The sequence below is a fragment of the Dermochelys coriacea genome, chromosome 3 (genome assembly GCF_009764565.3).
Source record: "Dermochelys coriacea isolate rDerCor1 chromosome 3, rDerCor1.pri.v4, whole genome shotgun sequence".
Classification (NCBI taxonomy): Eukaryota; Metazoa; Chordata; order Testudines; family Dermochelyidae; genus Dermochelys; species Dermochelys coriacea.
Window position 1 is genome coordinate 30,053,579 of NC_050070.1, and position 27,404 is coordinate 30,080,982.

The 27,404-nt window shown below is 43.2% G+C and overlaps 1 long non-coding RNA gene across 1 annotated transcript; it reads left to right on the top strand.

The window, feature by feature from the left end:
* Positions 1-4,481: 4,481 nt before the first annotated feature.
* Positions 4,482-25,523, top strand: LOC122459220. The gene is made up of 3 exons (XR_006279753.1): positions 4,482-4,621; positions 20,254-20,359; positions 25,328-25,523. It is a non-coding gene; the product is annotated as an uncharacterized LOC122459220 (long non-coding RNA).
* Positions 25,524-27,404: the final 1,881 nt, after the last annotated feature.

A 27,404-nucleotide genomic window follows, 5' to 3' on the forward strand; every position in this document is an offset into this window, starting at 1 on the left:
ATACTGCCTTCCAGTGCTGCCACATCTTCCCCAGCCGGCTCTGGTGGATGAAACACACCCGTAGGTAGAGCGGAAGGCTCGGCATCGGTGCCCCCCTTCCTGGTCTTCCGGGGGGCCTTCGCATCAGATGAAAGGAGCGGAGCTCGAGCCTTCCGCTTGCCCCGCTTCCCCTGGACTAGGGCCCAGCCCTCCATAGCATCATCCGGGGGCTGGCTAGCAGGGGTTGTGTCAGGGGGCAGAGGCGATGGCTCAGGGACTCGAGGGGATAGTGCTGGGGCAGCACAAGGAAGGGAAGATTCCCCTTGGGGCGGGTCCTCTCCCCTGCCCGGCGATGTCCCTGCCGCACCCTCCTCCACCGGCCCCGCCAGATTGCAAGCAGTGGGGGCGGGGCTCTCCCGCTTGTCTGGGCATAGTTGGGGAGGTGCCCCTTGGGCCTGAGCGGGAGCAATAGTGGACTGGGAAGGAGGAGGGGTGGTTTCAGGTGCTGGGCAGCCAGGGGCGCCAGCGATGACTGGGCCCATGACCTGCCGGGGCTTGGGGGTCCCAGATGCCCCTCCTTGCCGGGCCAAGGGACAGTCCCTCCGGATGTGCCCCATCGCCCAGCAGAGGTAGCACTGGGCCTCCCCCGTGGAGTAATGCACCCAGTAATGGGCCCCCTGGTAGGGGACTAGGAAGGACCTCTCTAGCACCTCTTCTTCACGCGCCACCGGCGGCAGTTCAAGCTGCACTTGCCGTCAGAATGAGAGGACGTGACAGAGGGCGGAGTCTTTGCAGCCCAACGGGAGAGGGCTGATGACAGAGATCCGTTTCCCCAGGGTAGAGAGGGCGGGTAACAGGGCGGCATTGGGAAGAAAGGGATCTCCGCGAGGAGATCTGCCTCCTTGGTGGCCGCCACGGACCTGGTCGTTGAAAAGAGTTTCCAGTTCCAGAGGAGGTCCTGGTAGAAGACCGGCAGCCCGGAGAGGTCTCGCGGAAGACCTCTCGGATGGAGATAAAGGAGCTGCCGGTCGTATCGGAGCCCTCAGAAGCGGCGCAGGAAGGCGTGCGCCAGTATGCTCCACGCCGGACTACCTGCACTATAAAGGAGCCTCTGCAGGGCCTGGAGGCGGAAGACATGGACCTGAGTATGCAGACATTTCATGCCCTGCCCTCCCTCCTCCAGAGGTAGATGGAGAACCCCTGCAGGGACCCAGTGCAGTCCTGACCAAAAGAATTCCAGAATCGATGTCCGGAGGTTGGCCAGGAAACCCGGGACCGGAACCAGGGTATTGAGCCGGTACCAGAGCATGGACAGGACTAGTTGATTAAGCACCAGCGCTCTCCCTCAAAGGGAGAGGCATCGGAGTAGTCCTGTCCATTTCCGGAGCCGCTCCATCACCCCACCCTCTAAATTCTGCCAGTTCTCCAGTGGAGAGGGATGCATGGCAGAAAGGTAAACGCATGTGCAGAGATGAGCATGCTACTCACAATCAATAACAGTAATAATTCTGGGCACCAAGCAGAGCACCTATTTTTTAAGGCTGATGATTTATTCTGAAATTTAAAATTATGTGGCTGCTAGGAAGATTCTGAACAGACTTGAAAGGCTTTCAGTGCTCTAATGAATGTTTGTTTAAACTCTGCTTCCTTTTTCTTCTTTAAAACTTGTTATTCTTTAGAGGGGGGATGAAGGAACAAAATATGGACACCGTGTAGAATCAAGCACGTGAGTTTATTACGCACAGTGCTGGTGGAGTGTCACCTTGCTTATTAGGCTCAGAGACACTGCCAAAGAATTGATTACAATGGATGATATGGATTTTCCATGGGCAGAGGAAAATGATGGGGTAGGCAGTCCCAAACGCCTGGATAGGTCTAGCAGCAAGACAAGATAAGCACAGTAGCCAATGGTCAAAAGGTGACAATGTCTAAGCCCATGGTTTCAGGTTAACACATGATAGTTAGTACACAGGTGTTTTCCTTTAAACAATATATAGAGTGTGTTAGTATAAAATATATATATATATGTTGAATTCTGATTTGGGATCCATAGGAATGAAGTAGCTCCCCTGATTGTCCGACAGATACAAGAGAGAGAGACTCACTCCAGGCTAAACAAATCCCTGGTACCAGGTTAAGTGAAATGGAAGTTGCTCCAGGTCAATTAAGACATCTGGGGCCAATTAAGAACTTTCCAGAAGGCAGGGAGAAGACTAGGTTGATTGGGACACCTGAAGCCAATCAGGGGCTGGCTGAAACTAGTTAAAAGCCTCCCAGTCAGTCAGGTGGATGTGCATGTCAGGAGTTGTGGGAAGAAGTTGCGTGGTTGGAGAGGCTGAGTAGTACACACCATATCAGGCACAAGGAAGGAGGCCCTGAGGTAAGGGTGAAGTGGAGCTTGAGGAAGTGAGGGCTGATGTGGGGGAAGTAGCCCAGGGAATTGTACATGTCATGTTTCTAAAAGGTCAGCTACCATAGCTGATACTATTAGGGTCCCTGGGCTGGAGCCCGGAGTAGAGGGTGGGCCCGGGCTCCCCCCTACCTTTGCCCCCTGATTAATCACTGAGACTGGGAGACAACAGAGGCTGTGCAAGGAAGGATAACTTCTCACCTCCCTTGCTGGCTTATGATGAAAATGGCTCAGTAGACTGTGACCCTTGTCTCTAGAGAAAGAAGGGTTACGTGGATGGTCACAGTGAGCCTCTGAGGCTAGTAAAATCTGCCAGGAAATGCAGGACCCACGGAGGCAAGGACAGAGCTTTGTCACAGTATTCAAAGACAGACTTGGTGCTAATAACACTAAAAAAATTCTCTCTCTCATTCATCCAGTGAAAAGATAAAATCAGCACCCCATAGGCAGCCAGCTAGTCATTTCTAATGCCTCCATCACTGTTGTATTTAGGCCAGTTGTACCTCTGAAAAGATTGAGGTAAATGTTGCCCTCATACAGCTGGAGATAGGAGAACATAACTAAGGGTAGAATTTGGCTCCAGAACCTTTGATACTAACTATACTTAAGATTAGAGCTGATTGGAAAAACAGAATATTTATCTCATGGGAAATGCTAATATTTCTACATTTGTTTTCATCTCAAATTACAATGAAAAAAGTCAAAATATCCAAATGTTTCCCAGAATGAATAGTTCTCAAAAATTTCTATTTGGAAATGTCAAAATATTTTGTTTTAACATTTTCCATTAGAAAGAACATTTAGACATTTCTACATCAAATCATTTTGTTTAAACTTTCCTGGCAGAAGATTCCATTGAAATCAATCTTTTCCCACAGAAAATTTAGATTTTGAGGACACCCCATTGTCCAGTGGAAAAATAGTCTTGTTCAAAATATCTTTGCCAGCTGAATTTAGGATTTGGATTTGGGCCAAATTTTATCAAATGGATCAGATTCCTCTATAATTTCCTCCTGGCCACAGAGGAGCAGTTCTACTCTGCATTTGAAATCCAAAAGGGTATTGGAGAAGGTAGTACTTTGTCACTTCTTCTGTTAGATCATACCATTGTCTAGGCTTATTTAAGCGGGCACCTAGGTGAAGGGTAGGGATTTCAAGTATGAGACTCCGCCTACAAAAGAAAGTGTGCTGATGATAGTCTTCTTTCTCAAGAATCCATTAACCTCTTTTTTTCACAATTATGAGAGTTAACTAATAAATATAGGGAACTTCACGTCTCAAGATCAATCAGGGACAATAAGTCTATGGGCCATTACATAACAGATATGACTACTTATCAGTGTCATTTCCCATTTACAGTACATATCAGAGGTATGTGTTAAGGTTTTTTTCCCCCTCCTCTGTTCCTTTGTTGGTGTGATGGGGTTTGCTCCACTCACTGCTGTGGTGCCTCCTTGTGGCTCATCTGGGTTTTGCTCACCGTGGTTTGACACCGCCTCTTGTGGTTTTGCAGCCCCTTGTCCTGATCTCTCATTGAGCTGCCTCTCTCATGCCCCACAAGCTGTAGTGCTTCCTCTTCATGGCTTGGCTCTCCAGCCAGTTCCCTGTCCATCTCTCATGATATCAAAGTCTCTCTAACCAAACTGCCATGAGCAGTCTTCAAAGTCCACTGCCAGTGCCATTTTCCCAATGGCTGGGAGGTGAGCCCAGGCTTCTCTCTATACTGGGTTCCAGCCTATGGACCCCATAATCAGCAGTTTCAGTACAGTCCATGTGGTCTCACTCTGGCGGCTGTTTTCCCTAGGCTTCTTCCTACTCCTTTCTCTCAATCCTGAGAGTGACTGCCAACTCTGTCTCCCTTCAGTCCCTTTCTGCTTGCTGTGCTCTCACTTTATACAAGCCCAGCCTTCTCCTGCCCAGGTGTGTTCCAGATTCAATTAGGGCTGTATAGTCAGCTTACAGCTCATCCAGGCCCATTCAGTCAAATAGCCCCTTCTGAGCCATTTTATCCCCTTTGGGGGTGATGTGGGGTGAACAAGAATTTCACTGCTTGATAGGAATGGTCTATCACTGTTCCTTAACAGTCCAGCACCTGACAGCTCTTGATGCACCTGTGTTTGAGTTGGGTGCTCTGGCATCTCAGTTCCTATTAGGCAGCTTTAAAATTGCTCTGCACATCTTAGGTGGCTCAGCACCTATCTCAGTTCAGCACTTCTTGGAGTTAATTAAAAGGTAAGTAATTTTCCAGGCAGGGCTCATTTCCAGGCAGATCTAATAATGGATAAAAAGGGCTGAAAATGTTCTCTTCGGAGACCAGATGATTAATTAGTCTCTTGTTTTTCTGGGCCAGAGTTAAAAATTGCATTGCCCTTTCTGCTGAAGTCTTGTCTCTTGACCTGTCACTTAGGTTCTGCATCCTCAGCCTTGTGGAGCCAAACTTTCATTTTTCTACAGTTGCAGCTGGGTCAAAAATTGTTCTGTGTCACCTCCATTTCACCCCACCCTCCACTGACTTCAAATATTGTGGGGTTTTGGAAGTCTCCTCAAAAGTGTCAGAATTCTTCTGTGTTAATGCCTCCCTCTCATTTATGGCCAGTCAATTCCGAAAGCTTTATTGTTAATATAGTGGTTTATTCCTTACGTAAGATGTAAAATGCGTTTTTTTCTTTCTGTGGCTTTTAAATGAACTTTTGCAGACATTAAAAAGCAGTACGAAGCCAACAACAACAACAAAATTCTCATTTCACCAGTCTAGTTCCAGGAAGCCAATGGGATTACATGGCATAAGTGAGAGAAGAATTTGGGCCAAAATACACAAAGTACCTTTAACTGTGAATTTTAAATATTCAAACCAATATATTGCTTTTGGCTGGAATGGTTAGCCAATATTTGGGGCCTTGCTAGGTTGTTTCTGTTAGGAGAAGAAGTTTGTGATATGAGTCAGGTATATTCTTTGGCGCAATTCTGTTTATTTACAAAGAATGTACACAAAGTCCTGTTTCTCTGAACACAGGTGGGACAAACAGCATGTAATTTCTTTGCTCACACTTCCAAATCTGCCAGGAAGTTCTGTGCCCCAAGGAGTGCTCCGTCTCAGGTCCATGCTCACAACATAGCAGTAAGAGTCAGACGCTGACTGTGCTCATACATTCTGTGCATTGTGAGTCTTCATCCAGTAATTCTCTGTTTACAAGTTTCTTAGTTCATCTTTAAGAAAATGCCTACCCCGTATTTCTCCCCATTTAAATTCTAAAATAGATTTTAAAAATTGGGTATTTTAATCAATAATTAAATTGTTCACCTTCTGGGATGACTGGAATTTTTTCAAAGTTGACGTCTTCTCACACGTGGTTCTGCTTCAGTGTTGTAAATGGTTGAATTGCTCATTTGTTTAAAGTCTTTAGACTTTCATATCATATGTCCGTTCCATTATGACTGTAAAAAAATTGTCTCAACTTCTCTTTTCTATCTAGAACTTATCATTTCAATTTCTATAATAATGGGAGATTTCAGCTACCCTTGTATTAACTCATTTCTAGGGAAGGTCTGGGACTGGGAATTTGCTGGTATTACCCTCTATGTAATTCATGGGTGACTGGCCAGAGCATTCATGTAATTCAGAACATAAGAACAGCCATACTGAGTCAGACCAAAGGTTCAACTAGCCCAATATCCTATTTTCTGATAGTAGCCAATGCCAGGTGCTTCAGAGGGAATGAATAGAATAGGTAATCATCAAGTGATCCATCCCCCTGTTGCCCATTCCCAGCCTCTGGCAAACAAAGGCAAACCATCCCTGCCCATCTTGGTTAATAGCCAATTCAGTTGGGAGTGATTTTGCATGCTAGAGGCTGTGTGTGTGAGCAGGACTAGGAGTGGTTGTTCTCACAGCAAAGCAGTGTAAAAGGCACCCCAAACTGGCAAACTGAGAGGACACAGCTGTTTAACAATCCCGATTGTATCCTGGGTAATGTCACATGGAGAAGCTAAATTAATTCTTTGCATCATTCTTCACTGCAGAGGATGTGAGGGAGATTCACACACCTGAGCCATTCTTTTTAGCCATTCTTGACAAATCAGAGGAACTATCCCAGATTGAGGTGTCAATAGAGGAGGCTTTGGAACAAATTGATAAATGGAACAGTAATAAGTCACCAGGACCAGATGGTATTCACCAAGAGTTCTGAGGGAACTCAAAAATGAAAATGCAGAAATACTATTTGTGGCATGTAAACTGTCACTTACATCAGCTTCTGTACCAGATGACTGGAGGATAGATAATGTAACACTGATGTTTATAAAAGGCTCCAGAGGCGATCCTTGCAATTACAAGCCAGTAAACCGAATTTCAGTACCAGGAAAATTGGCTGAAATTATAGTAAAGAACAGAATTATCAGACACATAGATGAACACAATTTGTTGGGGAAGAATCAACATGGCTTTTGTAAAGGGTAATGATGCCTCACCAATCTACTATAATTTTTTGAAGGGGTCAACAAACATGTGGATGGGGTGATCCACAGGATATAGTGTACTTGGACTTTCAGAAAGCTTTTGACAAGGTCCCTCACCAAAGGTTCTTATGCAAAGTAAGCAGTCATAGAATCATAGATTAGGGTTGGAAGAGACCTCAGGAGGTCATCTAATCCAACCCCCTGCTCAAAGCAGGATCAACCAGGGCTTTGTTAAGCCAGGCCTTAAAAACCTCTAAGGATGGAGATTCCATCACCTCCTTAGGTAACTCATTCCAGTGCTTCACCATCTTCCTAGTGAAATAGTTTTTTCCTAATAACCAACCTAGACCTCCCCCTACTGTATATTGAGAGGATTGCTCCATGTTCTGTCATCTGCCACCACTGAGAACAGCCTAGCTCCATCCTCTTTGGAACCCCCCTTCAGGTAGTTGAAGGTTGCTATCAAATCCCCCTTCACTCTTCTCTTCTGCAGACTAAATAAGCCCAGTTCCCTCAGTATCTCCTCATAAATCATGTGCCCAAATCCCCTAATCATTTTCATTGCCCTCCTCTGGACTTTCTCCAATTTGTCTACATCCTTTCTGTCGTGGGGGGCCCAAAACTGGACACAGCACTCCAGATATGGCCTCACCAGTGCAGAAGAGAGGGGAATAATCACTTCCCTCGATCTACTGGCAATGCTCTACTAATGCAGCCCAATATGCCGTTAGCCTTCTTGGCAACAAGGGCACACTGCTGACTTATATCCACCTTCTCGTCCACTGTAATCCCCAGATCCTTTTCTGCAGAACCGCTTAGCTAGTCTGTAGCAGTGCATGGGATTCTTCCGTCCTAAGTGCAGGACTCTGCACTTGTCCTTGTTGAACCTCAAAAGATTTCTTTTGGCCCAATCCTCCAATTTGTCTAGATCACTCTGGACCCTATTCCTACCCCCCAGTGTATCTACCTCTCCCCTCAGCTTAGTGTCATCCGTGAACTTGCAGAGGGTGCAATCCATCCCACCATCCAGATCATTAATGAAGATGTTGAACAAAACCGGCCCCAGAACCAACCCCTGGGGCACTCTGCTTGATACCGGCTGCCATCTAGACAGTGAGCCATTGATCACTACCCGTTGAGCCTGATGATCTAGCCAGCTTTCTATCCACCTTATAGTTCATTCATCCAATCCATAAGTCTTTAACGTGCTGGCAAGAATAATGTGGGAGACCATATCACAAGCTTTCCTAAAGTCAAGGTATATCACATCCACTGCTTTCCCCATATCCACAGAGCCAGTTATCTCATCATAGAAGGCAATCAGGTTGGTCAGACATGACTTGCCCTTGGTGAATCCAAGTTGACTGTTCCTGATCTCCTTCCTCTCCTCCAAGTGCTTCAAAATGGATTCCTTGAGGACCTGCTCCATGATTTTTGCAGGGACTGAGGTGAGGCTGACCGGTCTGTAGTTCTCTGATAAGTCATGGGATAAGAGGGGAGGTCCTCTCATGGATCAGTAACTGGTTGAAAGACAGGAAAGAAAGAGTAGGAGTAAATTATCAGTTTTCAGAAGGGAGAGAGATAAATAGTGATGTCCCCCAGGGATCTGTACTGGGACCAGTACTGTTCAACAGATTCATAAATGGTCTGGAAAAACGGGTAAAGAGTGAGGTGGAAAAATTTGCAGACAATATAAAATTACTCAGAATAGTTAAGTCCAAAGCAGACTGGGAGGAGTTACAAAGGGATCTCACAAAATTGGGTGATTGGGTTACAAAATGGCAGATGAAATTCAGTGTTGATAAATGCAATGTCATGCACATTGGAAAACATAATCCCAACTATACATTCGCTGTAATCACTCAAGAAAGAGCTCTTGGAATCATTGGGATTGGAATCATAGTTCTCTAAAAACATCCACTCAATGTGCAGCAGCAGTGGAAAAAAATAAAAGCTAACAGAATGCTAGGCACCATTAGGAAAGGGATAGATAATAACGCAATAAATATCATAATGACATTATATAAATCCATGGTATGCCCACACCTTGAATACAGCATGCAGTTCTGTCACCCCATCTCAAAAAAAAGAGATATTAGAAATGCAAAAGGTACAAAGAAGGGCAACAAAAATATTAGGGATATGGAACAACTTCCATATGAGGAGAGATTTAAAAGATTGGGACTTTTCAGTTTGGAAAAGAGACCACTAAGTGGGGGTATGATAAAGGTCTATAAAATCATGAATAATGTGGAGAAAATGAATAAGGAAGTGTTATTTCCTCCTTCAGATAACACAAGAACCAGGAAATAATAGGCAACAGGCTTAAAACAAACATAAGGAAGTACTTCTTCATATAACACACTGTCAACCCGTGGAACTCATTGCCAGGAGATGTTGTGAAGGTCAGAACTATAACTGGATTCAAAAAAGAATTAGATAAGTTCCTGGGGGATAGGTCCAATGGCTGTTAGCCAAGATGGTCAGGGATGCAACCCCATGCTCTGGGTGTCCCAGGCCCTGACTGCCAGAAGCTGGGAGTGGATGACAGGGGATGGATCACTGAATAATTGCCCTGTTCTGTTCATTCCCTCTGAAATACCTGGCATAGGCCACTGTCAGAAGACAGGATACTGGGCTAGATGGACCACTGGTCTGAGCCAGTATGGCCATTTGTATGCTTCCGAAAAGGGTCTCACTGACATGCAGTAGCAAAGGGAATGACCCTGGGCATGTATTGCAATGTCAAATCCATGCAAGATTAAAGTATTTTATGGTTCCCATTATGGTAGTATCTCAGTACTTCACAAGTTTTATGCATTTAACCTCACAATATCCCTGTGAGGTAGGGAAGTGCATTTTACAGCTGGGGAAGAGCTGCGTTGATTTAGATGGCAATAAGGACACACAGCCCTGGTCTACACTGGGGGTGGGGAATTGATCTAAGTTACGCAACTTCAGCTACATGAATAACTTAGCTGAAGTTAACGTACTTAGATCGACTTACAGTGGTGTCTTTACCACAGTGGGTCGACAGCTGCCAACTGAACAGTGAATTTGCAGTATATATGAAATGATTTGTGATTTGAAGAAACCAATATTTCTTAAACATGGCGTGTTGATTGTTCTGCATTTATCTTTATTCTTGTGCTCTGTCAGAGAAAAAGTTAAATTGTAAAAAAAGGAAACTGAAATAAATGTTTTTAATAAAGAATGTTGTTGGATTTTTGTATATGGAAAGAGTGACACAGGAATGTGTAGTTGTTTGGTTTGTATACTCAGTCAGCTCCAATCATTATGTAGGAACACAGCAGAAAATGTGACCAAAAAAAAAGCTGGAAAACAAACTCTGTTGAGGCAGATAATTTATTAAGAGTCCAAATCAAGAACACCTTATGATGCAAATTCTCTGCTCAGTTACTCCGGTGTAACAGTATTGAAGTTGATGAAATTGTACCAGTGTAAATGTGAGAAGAATTTTCCCCCCTTTTTTTTTTTTTTTTTTTTTTTTTTTACTTTAAGACTAAAAATCTGGTGTAAAACTAAATTGAAAGTATTTCCTCCTTTATCTACTTATCAAAACCTGAGCTCAGGATTCTGTGCTCTCTGCTGGAGTTGATGTCTTCACAAATCAAGCCATGTAAGGAAAGCAGTAGGTTTTTTGAAGGGTGAAACATTGCTCTCCTTTCCCCGGGGGATGGCTGAGTAGTCAAAGTATCAAGTTTGAAATATCAAGACTGCATGGAATCAAAAGTTCAAATCCAAGAATAGTTGTCTTATAATATTAACACTTATAATCCTGTTTATAGACTGGCTTTCATCTGTAGCAGCCAAAGCACTTTACAAAGATGTCTAAGTATTATTTGCAAATGAGAAAACTGAGACAGTTAGAGGTCAAGGACAAATTTTTAAAACTCAGATCCCTAAAGTTAGTCATTTAAATAATTTAGGCTCATAAATAAAATGATCTGACTTTCTGATTTCAATGAAAGCTTTAGGTACTCTGCAGCTCTGCAAGTCAGGGCACTTATTTATGGGGCTAAAGATGGATTTGAGTGCCTAATTCTAAGGACCCAAATTTGAAAACATTGACTCCGGTGACTTGCCTAAGGTCATGCAGCAACTCAGTGGCAAAGTCAGAAATAGCATTCGAGGTCTTGGCTACACTGCCCCGCTGTTTGGATTATGGGGGTGTGAATAGCAGTGTGCACTAAAGTGCTGCACAGTAACTCCCCCATGTGGATGCTGCAAGCAAATGTAAAGGTTCCAAATTCATATTAATGTAGTCCTGTTTGAAGAGGACTATGCTAACATGAACTAGTCCTCCCAACTCCCAGCACATCAGCCTATCACCTTTCTGCAGTACATTAAGTGAGTTCCATGCAGTTTGCTGTATGTGAAGGAGGTCTATCTGATAAGACCTTTAAAAACTCGGGTCCCTTCTGCTCTGTTCAACATTAAAAGTCCCATGACGCATTAGAGTAGGGGTTTGCCTAACTGTCCTTGCCCAAAATTTTCACCTCTCCCCTGCTGTTGTGCAGCATGTTGGCAGCTACTCACTCATTTGAGAAATGGTTGTAAAAACTGTGAAGTTTTCTGAAATTCTCAGGATGAAAGGTGCTAATACATATGAGATCATCATTTGGTGAAAGGAAGCTGAATTCAGCTCTTAGGCTTGAATAGGGAAAAAGCCTTTCAGTTCACCTCCAAGATACCAGGTATTTCTCAGCTATATATTTGAATTTGCAGGGCTTTAACCTATATGGCTCCTGTAAACACCAAGGGATGCTATACTGACAATGTCCCACACATTAAGATGAGAATATGCCATGAATATTTTGTTCAGCACACTGGTAACAGCTAGCAATACAGATTAAATGGCCCATTCTAGAAAGGTAGGATCTGGAACTGAACAAGGCAAGGATGTTTTGAAGTAGTCAGTAACTCAATTCTGGCTTTCACTAGTCATCACAAAGCATTTGTACCAAAAATCACAAGGGACTCTGTACACTACACTCTGTACTTAAGAAATTGGATACACGAATTATTTTAACCTACCAACACTATGCAAGAAATTCATTGTTGTATCTTACAAAATATCACATCATCAACATCCTATATTAAGAGGCAAAGCTATTTTATTTTCCTTTCATGCACCTGACTCACAGGAAATAATCCTCGTTTCCTTCTACAATTCTTAATCTGAAACATGATTCTTCTGTACAATGCAGTTTAGCATCTCTAAATTGCGTAGTCTGGAAAAGGTCACCGTTTGCTCCTGCTGGAGCATTTGATTTCCTCTTAAGCCTGGTGATTTTGCTCTGATATTTGTCTGAATAAAATAGAAAGTCACCACTTGATTTGATGTGGTCATTTCAGTCTATAAAAGCACAATGTAATTCACTTCACAAAATGCTCTGGTGTAAACTGATGTAGTTCTAACAACGGAGCTTGCTAATTTACAGCAGCTGAAGGTCTTGTTCTCTGTGTCTAATTTTAAACGTGAGTTTTCTTCCCTAATGGCCTAAAATACTGCATACTGCAACAATGTTACCACAGTGGTTTGATTCATTATGCTAGGATTCTTTTAAATAAAAGTTCTCAAGGTCCACAAGACTCAGCCCCCTTCCCCACAGAATTCAGCCTCTGTATGACCCTCTTTGGAGAGTAGCAAGACAACACAGACTGAGGATGATACCCACCCCCTACATTTCTTCTGCATCAAAAGGAAACAGCACCATCTTCCAGTTATTCCCAGGCCTTGCAGAGAGCAGTTGGCTAAGACTGAACTCAGGCAGTTCTCATGCAGGAAGAGAAAATGTTTTTGTGAAATTTACTGCCATACCCCCTGATAACATCCCCCTGCAGTGAGGGCATCTGTGAAATTAGTTCACCACTTTGAGGTCTTTTGGGACTCCAGTGTTGTTGGATGCCCAAATAGCCATGTTAGCAAAATATGCTCCCTTCCATTTGTAATTGCCCAAAAGTTTGCATATCATCCTATCAAACTGAGATCTGGCCCCAGGCAGGATCTGTATACTCATGACCCACAAGAAACTCTTATCTTGTAATGAGCCACATATCTTGGAAAACATCAAACTGGTGTAAAATCCAACCCATTTGATTAGTAAACTGGTTGCTGTGACTCTCTGCATTGGCTGCCTGTTGGATAAAGATCCTGGGTCAAACTCTCTGTCATGGTATCCAAAGTGTTCGCAGGGACTGGCCCTAACCTTTTTCTCTTCCCACCCTCCCCACACCCACCCCATGATTGTGATCTCCCACAATCATCCTGCTCCACTGGAACAAAATGAAACTATCATTATCATTATCATATATAACCAACAGGGGGAGGCTTCAGAGAGAAGGAGACAGATTTTCACAGGAGCTGGACCTACACTAGGGACTCTCTCCGGCCATGGAACTAGCCATTTTCAGAACCAAAGGCAAAACTCATTTATTTGACTTCACTTTCCCTCAGTAAGTGCCACACACAGACAGACAGCTCCTCCCCATAAACTAATAGGAGCTCAGCTTAAAAAGGTATCCAGCACTCCCCAGGGGTGAAGGGTCCTTTCACTCCTCTATTTCTTCTCCCAGACGCTCACCTTTGTTTGCCCCATAGTATGCTTCTGCTTTCAATTCTCTGGAATGATCCTGTGTTCCTTCAAAAGCACTACATTAGCCTGGCACATTCCAAATATTTGGGGTGCTGAAATGAACCACAGGGGACCACAAATCTTAAGTCCAAGCTCCATGCAAGGGCATTAGCAAGTCTGATATGTTTTCCCCCACAGCCCGTTACAACTGCTGTTTCTTTCTCTGGTGTGCTTTGCTCTGTGTGTGTTAGTAGCTCTCAAGTAAAAATGACTTGCTCTCAATTGCTAAAGCATTGACACTAACACTGTTATGCTCTGCCAGGGTTTCCTCGTTCCTCAGTTTACTTGTCTGTAAAATAGTGATATTTACTTCACGGGTCACTGGGGTTTATCAGAGAGAGTGGCCAAAGCAGTGTGGGGAAGAGAAGATAAACTAGTTTGCAGATTTGTAAACTCAGTTACAAGGAGCTTGTGTTCGAGCTAGAAACAGCATCCAGGAGTCTTGAATCTCATACACTAACCACAGAAAGAACAATCCTTCCCAGTATGTTCAATAGTGATTGTTGTGCTTATGTGTCTCCCTATTTTTTTAAACACCAGCAGCTGTAGGTCACACAGAGTACCAGCTATTGTCTGAAGATAAGACACTTTGATTCATTGTATGAATGTTTCTCAAATGGAAAACACTCCGTAACTCAAAGTGCAGAACTAAAAAAAAAACCCAGCTGAACCAATATTTGAAAAACAAAGTCCATATTTGCACTGACAACTTGTACACCACCCAGTGCATTATTTTTATTACTTGGCAGTGTTCTTAGTGCTATACAAGAAACAGAAGACAGTCCTTTCCTGCCCTGGGGAGCTTAGTCTCACTATAATACAAACAAATGAGATATTTATCTTTGACTATGCCTGTGTCTACACTGCAGTAAACCTGTGTGATTAGCATCTGGGACTAGCCCAAGTCTGAGTGTTCCTCACTGCAAAGTGGCAGGTTCTTACCTGAGTTAAATTGAAGCCTGGGTTTTAACCGGCACCCCCAGCTGGGTCAGCTAGCCCAGGCTGAAAGCATCAGGTAAAAGGTTGTTGTGTGTGGATGGTAGTGAGGTTAAGAGCCTGGGTTAACTGTGCAATGCAGATATACCCTACAGATCAAAATCAATACCTTAAACACCATCCAGAAATCCACATCAGATACCACATAATCACAGCAAAATACTGGACTTAACCTTCAGCACTAGCTTCATTTTCCAAGCTGATTTAACATATAGCCTTATGTAGAACACATTGTAGCAGTCTTATCACAAAGAGAAAAAGGCATGAATAACCATAGGTCCACATTTGAGAGAAAAGTTACCATCTCTTGATTAAACATGGGGGGGGGGCGGAATTTGTCCTAGTCATTGCTGCTATCTGACCATTTAATAGCAGCTGGGTGTCTAGCAAAACCCCTAAATTGTGAATGCTACTGACAAGCAGTAAATGTGCCCCTTCAGTTTAAAAAGCAGATCTAATCCTCACCCTATCCTCCAATTGCTTCTTCCAACGTACCAGCATCACCTCAATCATCTCTGTATTGAGCCTCAGGCAGCTGGCTCTTTCATCCATGGTTCAGGCTCGACCATACCCTTTGAGTTCATTGAAATAGAGATATAGAAATGAGTGTCTTTAGCACCCTTTAGCATAAGGGGTTGAGAGTGGGCTACCGACCTTCTCCTGTAAAAAACAAAGTCATTAGGTTATGCTACTGCTCTGTTCAACAAACTTATGTCCAAGTCAACTCAATTTAAATAGACCTAGAAGAAAGATGATGACACAAAGTGGCCAAACCTGCAAGGAAGTTACTCTGCTGATGAATTTGCTTTCTCCTAAATCTATTATCAAAAGTTGGTACATGGAATGTGCAGATTTGGTAAAATGGTCCAAGTAACAAAAGAAATTGATAGATAAACTAGATATACTAGGCCTAAGTGAAATGAGATGGGTAACATCAGGACAAATAACCTTACCAACTGGACACATCTTACTATATTCTGGACAACTGAATTCCAGTGATGTACACAGAGATGGTGTGGGTCTGATCAAAGAGGGCAGACAAAAGCCTGATAGAATGGGCACCAGTTTCAGAAAGGATTATAACAATATGATTTATGACAAAGTTCTGGGACTGACATAGAAGAGCTCTGATATTTCACATTTCTTGGTAGCATTGTAAGTACAGACCAAAAAATTAAAACCAGAATAGCAAAAACCAAATATGCCTTTGTAATTCTTAAGTCAATCTGGAGAAACAGAAATATTGCCCTCCAAACTAAACTTTGAATATCTAACACCATTATAAAGTCAGTCTTCCTAGATGGTGCTGAAACTTGGAGACTTATTAAGACCTTACTATCTACACTCCAAGTTATCATAAACAGCTGCCTTAGCCAAATCCTCAATATCAGGTGGTCAAAAAAAATCACAAACAAAGAACTCTGGAAGAGGATGAAACAGAAACCAATTGGACAGGAAATTACAGAACGAAAATGGAGATGTCTAGGACATATATGGAGGAAAGATCTGAAAAACATGACAAGACCCCTGTTGGACTGAAACCTCAAGGACAGGAGGTGATGAGGTAGACCAAGAATAACATGGGAACAAACAATAGAAGCAGAACTTAAAGCTATCAGAAATGACATGGGAAAAAGCTAAGACTGCAGCAGGTGACTGGCAAAGATGGAAGGCAGTGGAGAAGGCCCTATGCTCTTCATGGAATAGAGGGGAATAAGAGAGGAGAGAATCATTAGCATATTGAAAAAATTTCAACCCACATCCACTCACTAACCTTCATATTAATTCCATATAGGCATTGAGAAGAAAGGGTGATAAGATGGCACTTTGAGGGACTTGACATGAGATGGCCTCTGGGACAGAAAAAACATTATCCAAAACTAACCTCTTAAATCACTTTGAGAGAAAAGGATGAAATTGCTGCAAGGCAGCTCCATCTTCTCTTGTTTGGGTCTGCGAGTCGATGATACCTCATGATCAATGGTGTCAAAGGCAGCTAACAGTTCTGATAATATCAGTCTGGACATCTGATCCTTATCCATCACCAGGAGGTAAACATAGACCACACTGCCAGGGCATGTCCAGTGCCATAACCCCAGTTCTGATGCCAAATAGATGAGGAAGATCTGAGACATCTAGACACTCAAAGCTACCTCTCCACAGCCTTCTCAATGATCTTACTCAAAAGTAGATGAGATACAGCTCTATAAAAATGGGAAGATCAGGTCATGAGGGTGATGGCACCTTTTTAAAAAAACTGAGGTATAAATCTTGTGCAATAAAGAGAGAATTCAAAGAAGCCATGTAACGGGGTGGAGTATTTATTCTGCAATGACTAGTACCCAGTTAGAGAGGAATTTCTATGGAGATGTATTTCATGCTCTAATAAAGACCCCGTCAGTTCCTTATAAATAGTGTTATTGCTGTAAACATTATCTACATCCATAATATCTCATTAATCATAGTGTCTCCAAGATCAGACATACAGCTGATCTCTTCCAGGAAGGTCTAGAGGATCTCTCTACCAGACTCCCAGTTAGGAAGGATGGGGCCCAAAGACCAGGCTGTAGAATTGAGTTTTTCCAGGATATCTGGAACCCTAGTGAGCACCAGCATCCTCAGGCAGAGAAGGCCTCATTTCCGTCCTCTGAAAATCCTGAGTTACCACATATGTGGACAGATCAGTCAGAATCTGGGCTATTTTCTCTACAGAGCAACAGGAAATATCCCATCTTTTCAGATGACATCATTGACACCTGGATTTGCATGGAGAACTGCAGGAAATGTCCCATTGACCTGAATAGGGGCTCCAGGTGGTTGCCAGAGTCCACTTGCATGTTGCTCCTTGTTGGGAAGGAGCCACTGACTGAATCTACCCAAATGAAAAGATATCCTTTTAAAGTTTGTGCATAGCAAATCTAAAATAATGTGCATGAAAAATGACATACTTTTGGTCAATAAATCAATCTGAAATTACATATTACAGCCAGAACATGTAATCTATGTGCTTCAATTGGAGGTAAAAGCAATTACAAGTTTTAATTCTAGGTCAACAGAATAAGTGCAGATCTTTTACTTTCCATCTTTTAGTACAAGCAAGAAATTTTTTGGTTTTGCTGTTTCTCAAGTTAGTGGCAAAGTATTATGGAAGTGAACAATACATTAGAGCTGTAATTGGGCTTATTTGCTTCAGAACCCAGGGACAAACTGTGATACAGTAGTTTTAGTAGCTGTATTATCTGATCTGGGAGACACTATGATTAATGAGATATTATGGATGTAGAAAATGTTTACAGCAATAACACTATTTATTACTGATGGGGTCTTCATTAGAACATGAAACACATCTCCCTAGAAATTCTTCTCTAACTGGGTACTAGACATTGCAGAATAAATACTCCATTCCCATTACATGGTTTCTTTGAATGCTCTCTCTTTAGGTCATCTTGTTCAATTGCACATTTATTTTTATTGCACAAGATTTATATCTCAGTGTTTTAGAAAGGTGCCATCATTCTCATGACTTGATCTTTCCATTGTTATAGACTCTGGTACTTCAATTTTTTTAAAACATTAAATGTATCCTTTTCTACATTACTGCTTGTGTAGTGTGTTCTTATACTGTGATGCTGGTTAAGAAATGTCAAGAGTACCATCTAGTGGATTTTTATTGTATTGTCAGATGCCAAACTTTAATACTAAATCAGGGCCCATTGCTAGGACAAGTCCCTGGAGAGAGAAAAAGAGAAATACAGAGAGAAAAGATGGAACAGACCCATGAGGTCATCCTTTCCGTCCCCCTGTCAAGGCAGTTGAAATGCTCCAAGTAATATGCTTTCCACTACTTCCCTTGGAGACTATTCCACAGGCTAATTATCTGGATGTCTTTCCTTTTCTATATCTTAAATGTTTCCTTTCTTAATTTCATCCCATCACTCCTAGTTGTATCACACTAAATAATTCCTCAGTCACCTTGATGTTTATACTCTGCAGATACCTGTAAGCTGTTTTCATATGTCCCCTTTCCAGTTCATCATTGCTTGGGCAAGCTATACAAGAACATACTTAGCTCTTTAAATAATTTCTCCTAAATCCTTCTTCCTAGCATGTAGTCATTTTTGGTGCTCTTCTCTGAAATCTCTTAAATTCATTGATACTTGTATGGCAAGGCAGTATTTAGAACTGAATGCATACAGTAAGTGTATGTGTACCAGAGCCTTACAGGGAAGGTCAGTATATGTACCCGAATTTGATTTATCTTTTTGCTGGCATGTAGCATTGCATACTCATGCCTTATTTGCTGCCTATAATAGCACTTAGGGTGACAGCCTCACTCGGCTGAAGTGCATGGGTGTTTTGTCATTCATGTCAATGGGGATCTCACCCCTCATTTCCTGCTATATTACTATTTTCCAGATGTTGCCATCTCAGTGAGTACCTGTGTTTCACCTAGCTTTCCCAGATGTGTTTGCCTACATTTTTCCAAGCTCAAACTCATTATTGTTTTCAGTCCTTGTTTCTAGGTTTTAGTATTATTTCTCTGCACTCACTTAGCAACATCTTCCAATGGACTATTGCCTGCTGAATTTCATGAGCATGCTTTTTTTCTGGATCTTTAATGAAGACATTAATACTGACACTAACACTAATTCTTGCTGGCCTCATTAGGTACATACCCCTAATTTGATACATTACTGTTTTTTCATTACGCTGGGTCTATGGTTGTATGGCAAATACTCTTCCTTCAGTTAAACATCTCAGACATCTCTGTCTCCTTTCCTGATCCTGGCATCAGTTTTAAGCTCCTTCACTACCCACATCTTTATTATGACTTATTTTCTAGTACTGTATGTGTACATGGCTCTGCAGCAGGGTGGCCATGCCAGGAAAAAGCACAAAGCTGAAACAGTAAAAAACAGAGCACTGAGTGGTAATCACAGTAACTGTGCAGTCTGCTAGTGGTCAGAAGTAGAACCTGTCATTTGGGTATGTGGTTACCATGACTTTGTGTGCATGAGCAAGCTAAGGCATAGCCTGATAGCTGTCATCCAAGGGGCCTGTGGAAGGGGAATCCTCCCCTGGTCATAACCAGGGCTTTTAGGGCCCCTTATGGTGTGCTGGCCCTATTAGCAATCTAAAAGAGGCCAGAGAGGGAGGGTGAGGGTCTCCTCTAGAGAGTCTGCTGGAGAGAGAGAGGAAGGTGGCAACAGCTCTCCAGAGCTCCCAGGCTGAGGGCTTGGGAAGACAAGCTGGGTTGAGGGGAAAGCTTCACTTGGGAGATCTGCAAGGAGCAGAAAAGCTCTGCTATGGCAGAGCTAGCAAATGGCTGGGTGGAGGTGGCTTGTCAGCACTTAGTAGGAGGGCTGTGGAGATGCTGCACCACAGTTGGAGTGATTTGAGCCTGGACTGGCCAATGGATTTGTGTGTCTATTTTGTGATGACCCCTGGAGTGGGAATGTTATTTTAAAGCTCCTGGATGCATGTGAGATAATTGCAGAACTAAGAGGGGAAACTGAGGCAGGGCGACTGCGGTACTACACCATGACACAGTGTGTTCTGGCAGCACCCTGCTACAGGATGTTTTGAAAGGCCCCATTCTCCTTTTTATACTCAACAAGATTTATTTCTGGGGACTAGTAAGTAAATGAAGTCAATAGTACAATATGCTGTGCAATTCAGAAGGGCTTGGTGAGCTATTATTAAGTTATCTCATTTAATTGTCAGTTGATTATGGGCTTTTTCTTTTTAACACAGCAGGATGGCCTGTGACAGCTGGAACACTACCTTTGGTCTCTTCCCTGCAGGGAGAAACTCCCTGAAATGAAAGCTCAGCCAGGATCTGGGGTTTCCTGGGTCTGAGGTGAGCTAAACCAGGCTAGATAAACTCATGAATTTAAAAAAGAAAGTATGAAATTTAAATTTTTAAATTGTAAATCATGACTCTTTTTCATTTCAATTGATTGTTAAACTTAAATCAGATTATTGTACACACTTTTCTAGTTCCTTACTTCCCAGTTTATAGTTTTAAAATGGATGTTAGGCATTGTTCAGTACTTAATTTGTCATGAAAGAGATGCCGGGGCTCAAACAATTAGCTGCTGGGGCTCAAGCAGTTTTTTTTACTTTCATAACTGACCCAGCAAGCCCAGAGGTGCTGGAGCTATGAGGTGCTAGGGCCTAGTCTAGAGGTGTCTCAAATAATTCATGCTATATTTTAATCAACACTAGCTTCCAGTACATTGGGGCTTCTACAAGCCAAATCTGGAATGTTTCAACCATACTACACGCTTCTGTCAGCATTTACAGTTTGAAATCAATGACACTTGTGCTTCTAAGTCATTTAAACATTTTTTAAAATACTAGATTTGATAACATAAATATGGACTTAGGCCTGGATCCACACAGGGACTTAGGTGGGTGCACTCAGCTTCACAACACTTAACTTATAGGTGCCTAGAAAATTACATGAACAACACTGTGATCACAAAGCCTGAGTGAGGCACCTAGACTCCCTATACAATAAATGGGTACAGATACATACCTGAGAATGTGATCCACAAAAACCAGGATGCTAGGTGGGAAGCCTTCTAAGCTAGCCCATGGGAGATGCCAAGGACAAGGGTGTGTCCTAAACCCTGTCCCTCTCATGGAGATAAGCTCTTAAGTCAGAGCTGCAGGGAGGCACCTGTCTCTTCTAGCGATCCACAACCAAGAGCCCTTCTCCTAGAGTCAAGCGGTATAGATGTCTAAGTCATTTCTTGCAGAATGAGTGAGGCAGGTGCCTCACTCCACATAAAACAGGAGGAGGAAAAAGAAGTGCCCATCTTATAACTTTTAGCCCAGTGATTCGAGTGCTCACCTGAGCTGTGGGAGGCCCAGGATCAGTTCCTCCTCTCTGTCTGATGAGGAGAAAAGATTTAAACAGAGGTCTCCCACCTTTCAGGTGAGTGCACTACCCATGGAACTATAGCTATTCTGATATGGGGCTCCCTCAGTGTCTCCTGTTGAAGCTGTTCCACTTTGGATATATACTTACAGAGTCATTGGGCATGAGAGAGAGAGAGATAATGGCTCTATAGCCCAGTGGTTAGAGTGCCCACCAGTCAGGTGGGAGACCCAAGGTCCAGCCCCCCTGCTCCAGTGACCCTTCATTTAAAACACAGTGGAACAGTTTCAATAGGAGAGATTGAGGGATTCTCACATCAGAGTATCCCATAGTTCAATGGTGGCAGCATTCTTTTGAGAGGTGGGAGACACATGTTCAAATCCTTTCTCCCCCCTCAGGCAGAGAGGGGAATTGAACCTGCGTCTCCTACATCCTGGTTAAATGATCTAACCACTGGGCTAAAATTTATGAGGTGGACAGCAAAACCACCACCACCTTCTTCAGCCGGATTCTGAATGGGACCTGATCCAGCAGGCAGCCTCTGAACACACCTGTTGGATTGGGCCCCATAGGTGAGAGAGGCAGTCCTTTGCCTGCCTTCACGGGTTCATGGATAGCATGGGGCTTAGCCAGGAAATAAGTGCCTGGATGCCCAGAAACAGGAGGAAGTGTGCATGCCCTGAGGCAGAAACTTTGGTACCAAGGGAACTTTTACAGCAGAAATTTAGTCACTGAATTAGTTTAGGCGCACACAGAGTTAGGCAGCACAATGGAGAGTAAAACTGGGACTTAGCCACCTAAATACCTTTGTGGAACTGGATCTTAGGAACCTATCTTTAGTCTCCTATTTTTGAAAATGTTGGCCTGTGAGTATAAATATGTGCACAATAACTTTGCTAATGTATAGAAAGGCTAGATAACTTTTCATTGTTGCTTCAAAATAATTTTTATTGTTGTTAACAGATTTTATGCCACTAAATTTTTTAAAATAAAAATACAGTTTTAGTCCCTGTTGCTGTAGTTGTTTGGCACATCCTTAACTTCAAAACCAGTGGCAGTCCCACTGATTTCAATATTTAAGTGTCTGCAGGATCAAGGTCTTAATTTTCAATATCTTGGGGTTTTTTGCATATAGCAGTTTTGTAACACTCTATATTATAAAATTTATAAATAACTACATTATAAATGCTGGGGGGGGGGGTTATAATTGCCACTATTGGTAGGGTATCTTGAATTTTACGTAATTTAATCTAAATTTGCAATAGCAAAAATTTTCAAATTAGCTTTACAAAGTCAACCTTTAAAAATGACATCAATGACTTGGAAAAAAATCAAGTGATTTAAGCCAATTTATTTAGATTGTCTTGAGTTAAATCATTTCCCCCTGGCATGAACTCTGACTCTAGGCTTGTGTGGTGTTTTGGGAAGCACGTGGCAGTAGCTGAGTATCTCTTACATTGCAGGCAGGTTTGTTTGTGACTAGGTAAATTAGTTAATATTGGTTTAAGAGTTTTATATTTTTGTCTTAAAAATATGTTGAGTTGCCTGATCAACTGTAGCATAATTGTGGTAGGGAAGATTTCTTTTTATAAAGAGTTATATTGAGTCGGTGGTTATGGGTAAACAAGGCTGAGCTGAACCTCTCAGGAGAGCCTAGGTACAGTCAGAGATAGGCTTTGAATGGGGATAGACTAGAGATACTTTCTTAAATCCATGCCAACCAAATGATAATGGGCAGGTGAGTGATCTATTAGTGATTTGTTAACAGCCCCTGTTCACTTATTTCATTAAAATGACAAATAACTACAAAGCGTCCAAATTGTACAGCTAGTTAAAATATGCAGCCTTGTGTTCTTCTTGTCACTCGTTTTCCTCCTTCCCTTCTTTCTGTGTTCTAGGCCTACCTATCTTATCCTGTCTATTTAAGCCCAGTCTTGCAAGTTAGTCTGCATGGATGGATCTAGCTCCAGCCCCAACCCCAGCACGCTTCCCTGAAGAGTAGCAGCCAGCCTGCCTGGGCTGGGGCTAAGGGGAAAAGGCAAGCAGGAGGGGGCCTTCCGGGTGGTGTGTGGGCGGGGCCATGCCGGGCTGTTTAGGGAGGTATAGTCTCCCCCAGCCTACGATAGCACTGTACATGACTATGGCGTCACTGTTGATTGACACATAGTTTCCCCAAGTTTGGCCATGCTCTGGTGACACATCTTGAATCCAAATTTAAATGAATCCCGCACTGCACTGAAGAACAGAAGGTTTCAGGAGATTAGTATTTAAAGATTTATTCTGATCACTGCAGAACACTGTAAGGACATTAATTTTGGGTGCCCAGAAAGCTGTGGGGTTTCATCAGTTACTACAGAGAATTTCTCAACACTCAAAGGATCCTTAATTGCAGCTTGCTGGTAAGCAAAAACTTCAGGTAGGTATTTTCTTCCGAAGACGAAGACGTGGGCAAATGTGTGCTGCCGATGCATACTTGCGAAGCAGAGCTAATAAAAAGCTTGAACCCTGGATTGAATTCATTAGAATCACTTCAGTGCACAAAACATTTACCAGACTATGGAATATCTGCTGCGTCTGGTAACACGGTGAAGGCTCCAGGTGGTGCTTACCTCAGGTTGTTCCCAGAATTTCCCTCCGGCCCCCAGGCGCAGGGGCAGCCAGGTGGCTGTGCACGCTGCCCTGTCTGCGATGCCACCCCTGCAGCTTCCTTTGGCCGTGGTTCCCAGCCAATGGGAGCTGCGGAGCTGGCACTTGGCACTTGGGGCAGTGCGTGGAGCCCCCATGGCTATGCCTCTGCTTAGGAGCTGGATATGCCAGCCTCTTCTGGGAGTTGCACGGAGCCAGGGTAGGCAGGGAGCCTGCTTTAGCCCCACTGCGCCGCCAACCGGATTTTTAATGGCCTGGTCAGCAATGCTGATCAGAGCCGCCAGGGTCCCTTTTTGACCAGGCGTTCCGGTCAAAAAACGGACACCTGACAACCCTACTTAGCAGCTGCCTTAGCCTTTTGTCAGGTGATCACTTGCTCAAGTGCACCTTGTCTGGCCACATGGCCAGCATTGCCAGGAAGATATCCTTTCCTCCGGAACCATAACCAGGAGGACAAGCCTCCAGCCATGGGGAAAGCCATCCCGCTGCTGAACAGCTCCAACCTGGAGACAGCTCCCACACTCCCAGCTGGTAAGTCAGTGAGTTGGGCCATGACAGTGGGGCTGCAGAGGGCTCCCTGTGCAGCCATGGAGCCAATGATACTGGATCCTGCAAGCATAAGATATGGAGGAGGCTGCAGTCCTAGTGGGGCAGAGACCCCCCCAGCTAGGACTGCCAGGAAGAGGAAGAGTCCCCAGCTACGGGGGAAGTCACACCTCTGCTGAATGGCTCCTGCCCAGGGATGTCCCTACTCCTCTTACCCCCCGACTGGTGAGTGTGCAGGGCCTTGATAGTGGGGCTGCAGAGGGCTGGTGACACCAAATCCCTTTATGTGCAAGGAAGGTTACACTTGGCTGACTGTTACTGATAGACATTTTTTTTTCGATCTCAGTACATCAGGTGAAATTGACGTTTACCGACAACCAACTATTTAAATCAAATCCCACCGAGCCTAATTATACAAACATATTTTTGTCCAAGTAGTCTAAGAAATCAAGATTCTATTGTATTAGCCTCCAAACACGATATTATTCATGCAGTTTTTCAGATCCTTTTCAGAGTCACTGCTTTCCAAGACATGATCTCCCATTCTGTGAATATGGCATCATTCTTTGTTCCTGGCAGTATGACCTTGCATGCAGCTGTATTAAAACACATTTTGTTTTAATGGGCCCAGCTAACCAAGCAATCCAGATTGACCTGGATGACTGCCCTGTCCTCATCATTATTTACCTCTCTGCCAGTATTTGTGCCATCTGCAAATTTTATCAGCAGTGATTTTGTATTTACTTCCAGATCATTGATGAAAATGTTGAATAGCAATGGGCCTAGTACTGAATCCTGTGGAATCCCATCAGAAACATCCCTATTTGATGATGATTCCCCATTGCCAACTACTTTTCGAGATCTGACAGTTAACCAGTTCTTCATCCATTTAATGTTTGCTTAACTGACGTCGTAAAATGCTACTTTTTAAAATCAGAATGTTGTGCAGTAGTAAGATGCCTTGTAAAAGTCTATATATCTACAGAGTTATCAAACTTATCAAAAAATGGAATCTGGTTTCTCTGTCAAGACCTGTTTTCCATGCATCCATCCTTTAAGTCTTTATTGTTTGGTTCTTGTATTAGTTTTTCTATTATTTTGTGTGGGATTGATGTCAGTTTAACCTGCCTCTAATTACTCAAGTCAACCTGTTTGCCCTCTTTGAATGTTGGCACAACATTACAGAAATCCTGGCATTCAACTCCTCTGGGGAACAGTTGAAAGGATGCATTAAGTTCTTGACAGCAACTCCTGTTTATTTTATATATTAATTATGCTTTTCTTAATATTCCAGTACTTTTTATTCATATCTTCAAACTAGTGTAGTGTTCCCACATGAGACGATGTATTGGCAATATATTAGCTGTTGTGGACTGCACATAACTTACATAAAATGAAACAGACAGCAACCTTTTATGTTTCATACAGAAATGTAGCCAGCAGAGATGACAGGTCCAAGCATGCAGTGTTTTATGTTGGTGCTGTGGAACATCACAGCCTACACCCTGCCAGCTCTGCAGGTTGCACCTTGTTATAGCTTCTCAGATAAAGATGAAGTGATCTTTCTACTGTTGATGGCCACTCTGATCACGGCTGCTTAATTTCTTGTGCCTCCGTCCTACGTGCTTCCCCATTTGCGAGATAACTTGGGGCTAATACTGTCTGGGTGTCATTTTCATTACTGTGCTAACAATGTCGCACTGTTGAGAGCCAGACATAAGTAGCACTAACAGCATTACTTGTGGGCACATCACCAATGGCAGGAAAAAGCTAAACACCAGATCTATTTGCGAATACAGACTAACACGGCTGCTACTCTGAAACCAGATCTATGTGAGTTCTGCTTGTCTTTGGGCCCAACCCTGAAACTGTACCATCAAAGTTGAAAACAAGACTAGCCACTTTTACTGCACCAAAAAAATCCAGACCTCAGCATATCCTCAAGGCTGAGCACTACAAAAACCCCAATCTGATATTTGGATCCTGCTGTCTTCAGCCAAAGTTTGGCTCAAATTTCCCATATTCTAGAGGTTAGAGGAACAGTCTATCAACTCTTACTGCACCAAAAACTTCTGGACCCCACAGTCCATAAGCCTTGTAAAAACAAAGATCACGCAACTGGTATCATGTAGGTGTGTTTTCAGTGCTATTAGAATGGGATGCAGATTTTTTCCAGTAAAGGAGGAGCAGCTACACTGATTTTCCATTTATACTGAACAATTTAGAGTCAAAAATTGACAAGATGCACCTAGATGTAGATGGTGGATCAAAAAATTTTCAGTGCTCATGTGAGAGGATTCATCAAAGCCCAAAATGTTTTTGGTGCAATAGAAGAGGCTAGAGTTGTTCTTGATTTATGCATTTGAACATGGGGGGCATCAGGCCAAAATTTGGCTGAATCCAGGAGCTGGAACTGGGATTTTGTAGCAGTTGTGCCCAGTGCTGTCAGAATCCAGGGGGGTTGGTGCAGGAAAAGGGAACTTGATACTAAATAGCAGCAGAATCCAGGCAGATTTCAGCTTTGGCTTTTTTCTTTGATTGAATAAAAATCTAAATGTGCAGTTTCCCCTTCTCTGCTCAGCAGGTGGGCGGCTGGGGGCTGGGTAAAAAAATCTGTTTGCATTTTGCCCTTGTACCACTCCAGGGGCTGTTCAGAGGGGCAGGTCCCCTCCAGGCAGCAGCAGGGGTTAGTTCAGAGCGGGGAGAGGGGCAGTGCCAGGGATTTCTACACTCCCCCGCCAATTTTCTCAGACATCCGACCCCCCACCCTCACCCGTGGTCAACTAGTTACATGCAGTGTTGCCAATTTAGTCATTGGCTGGAAATG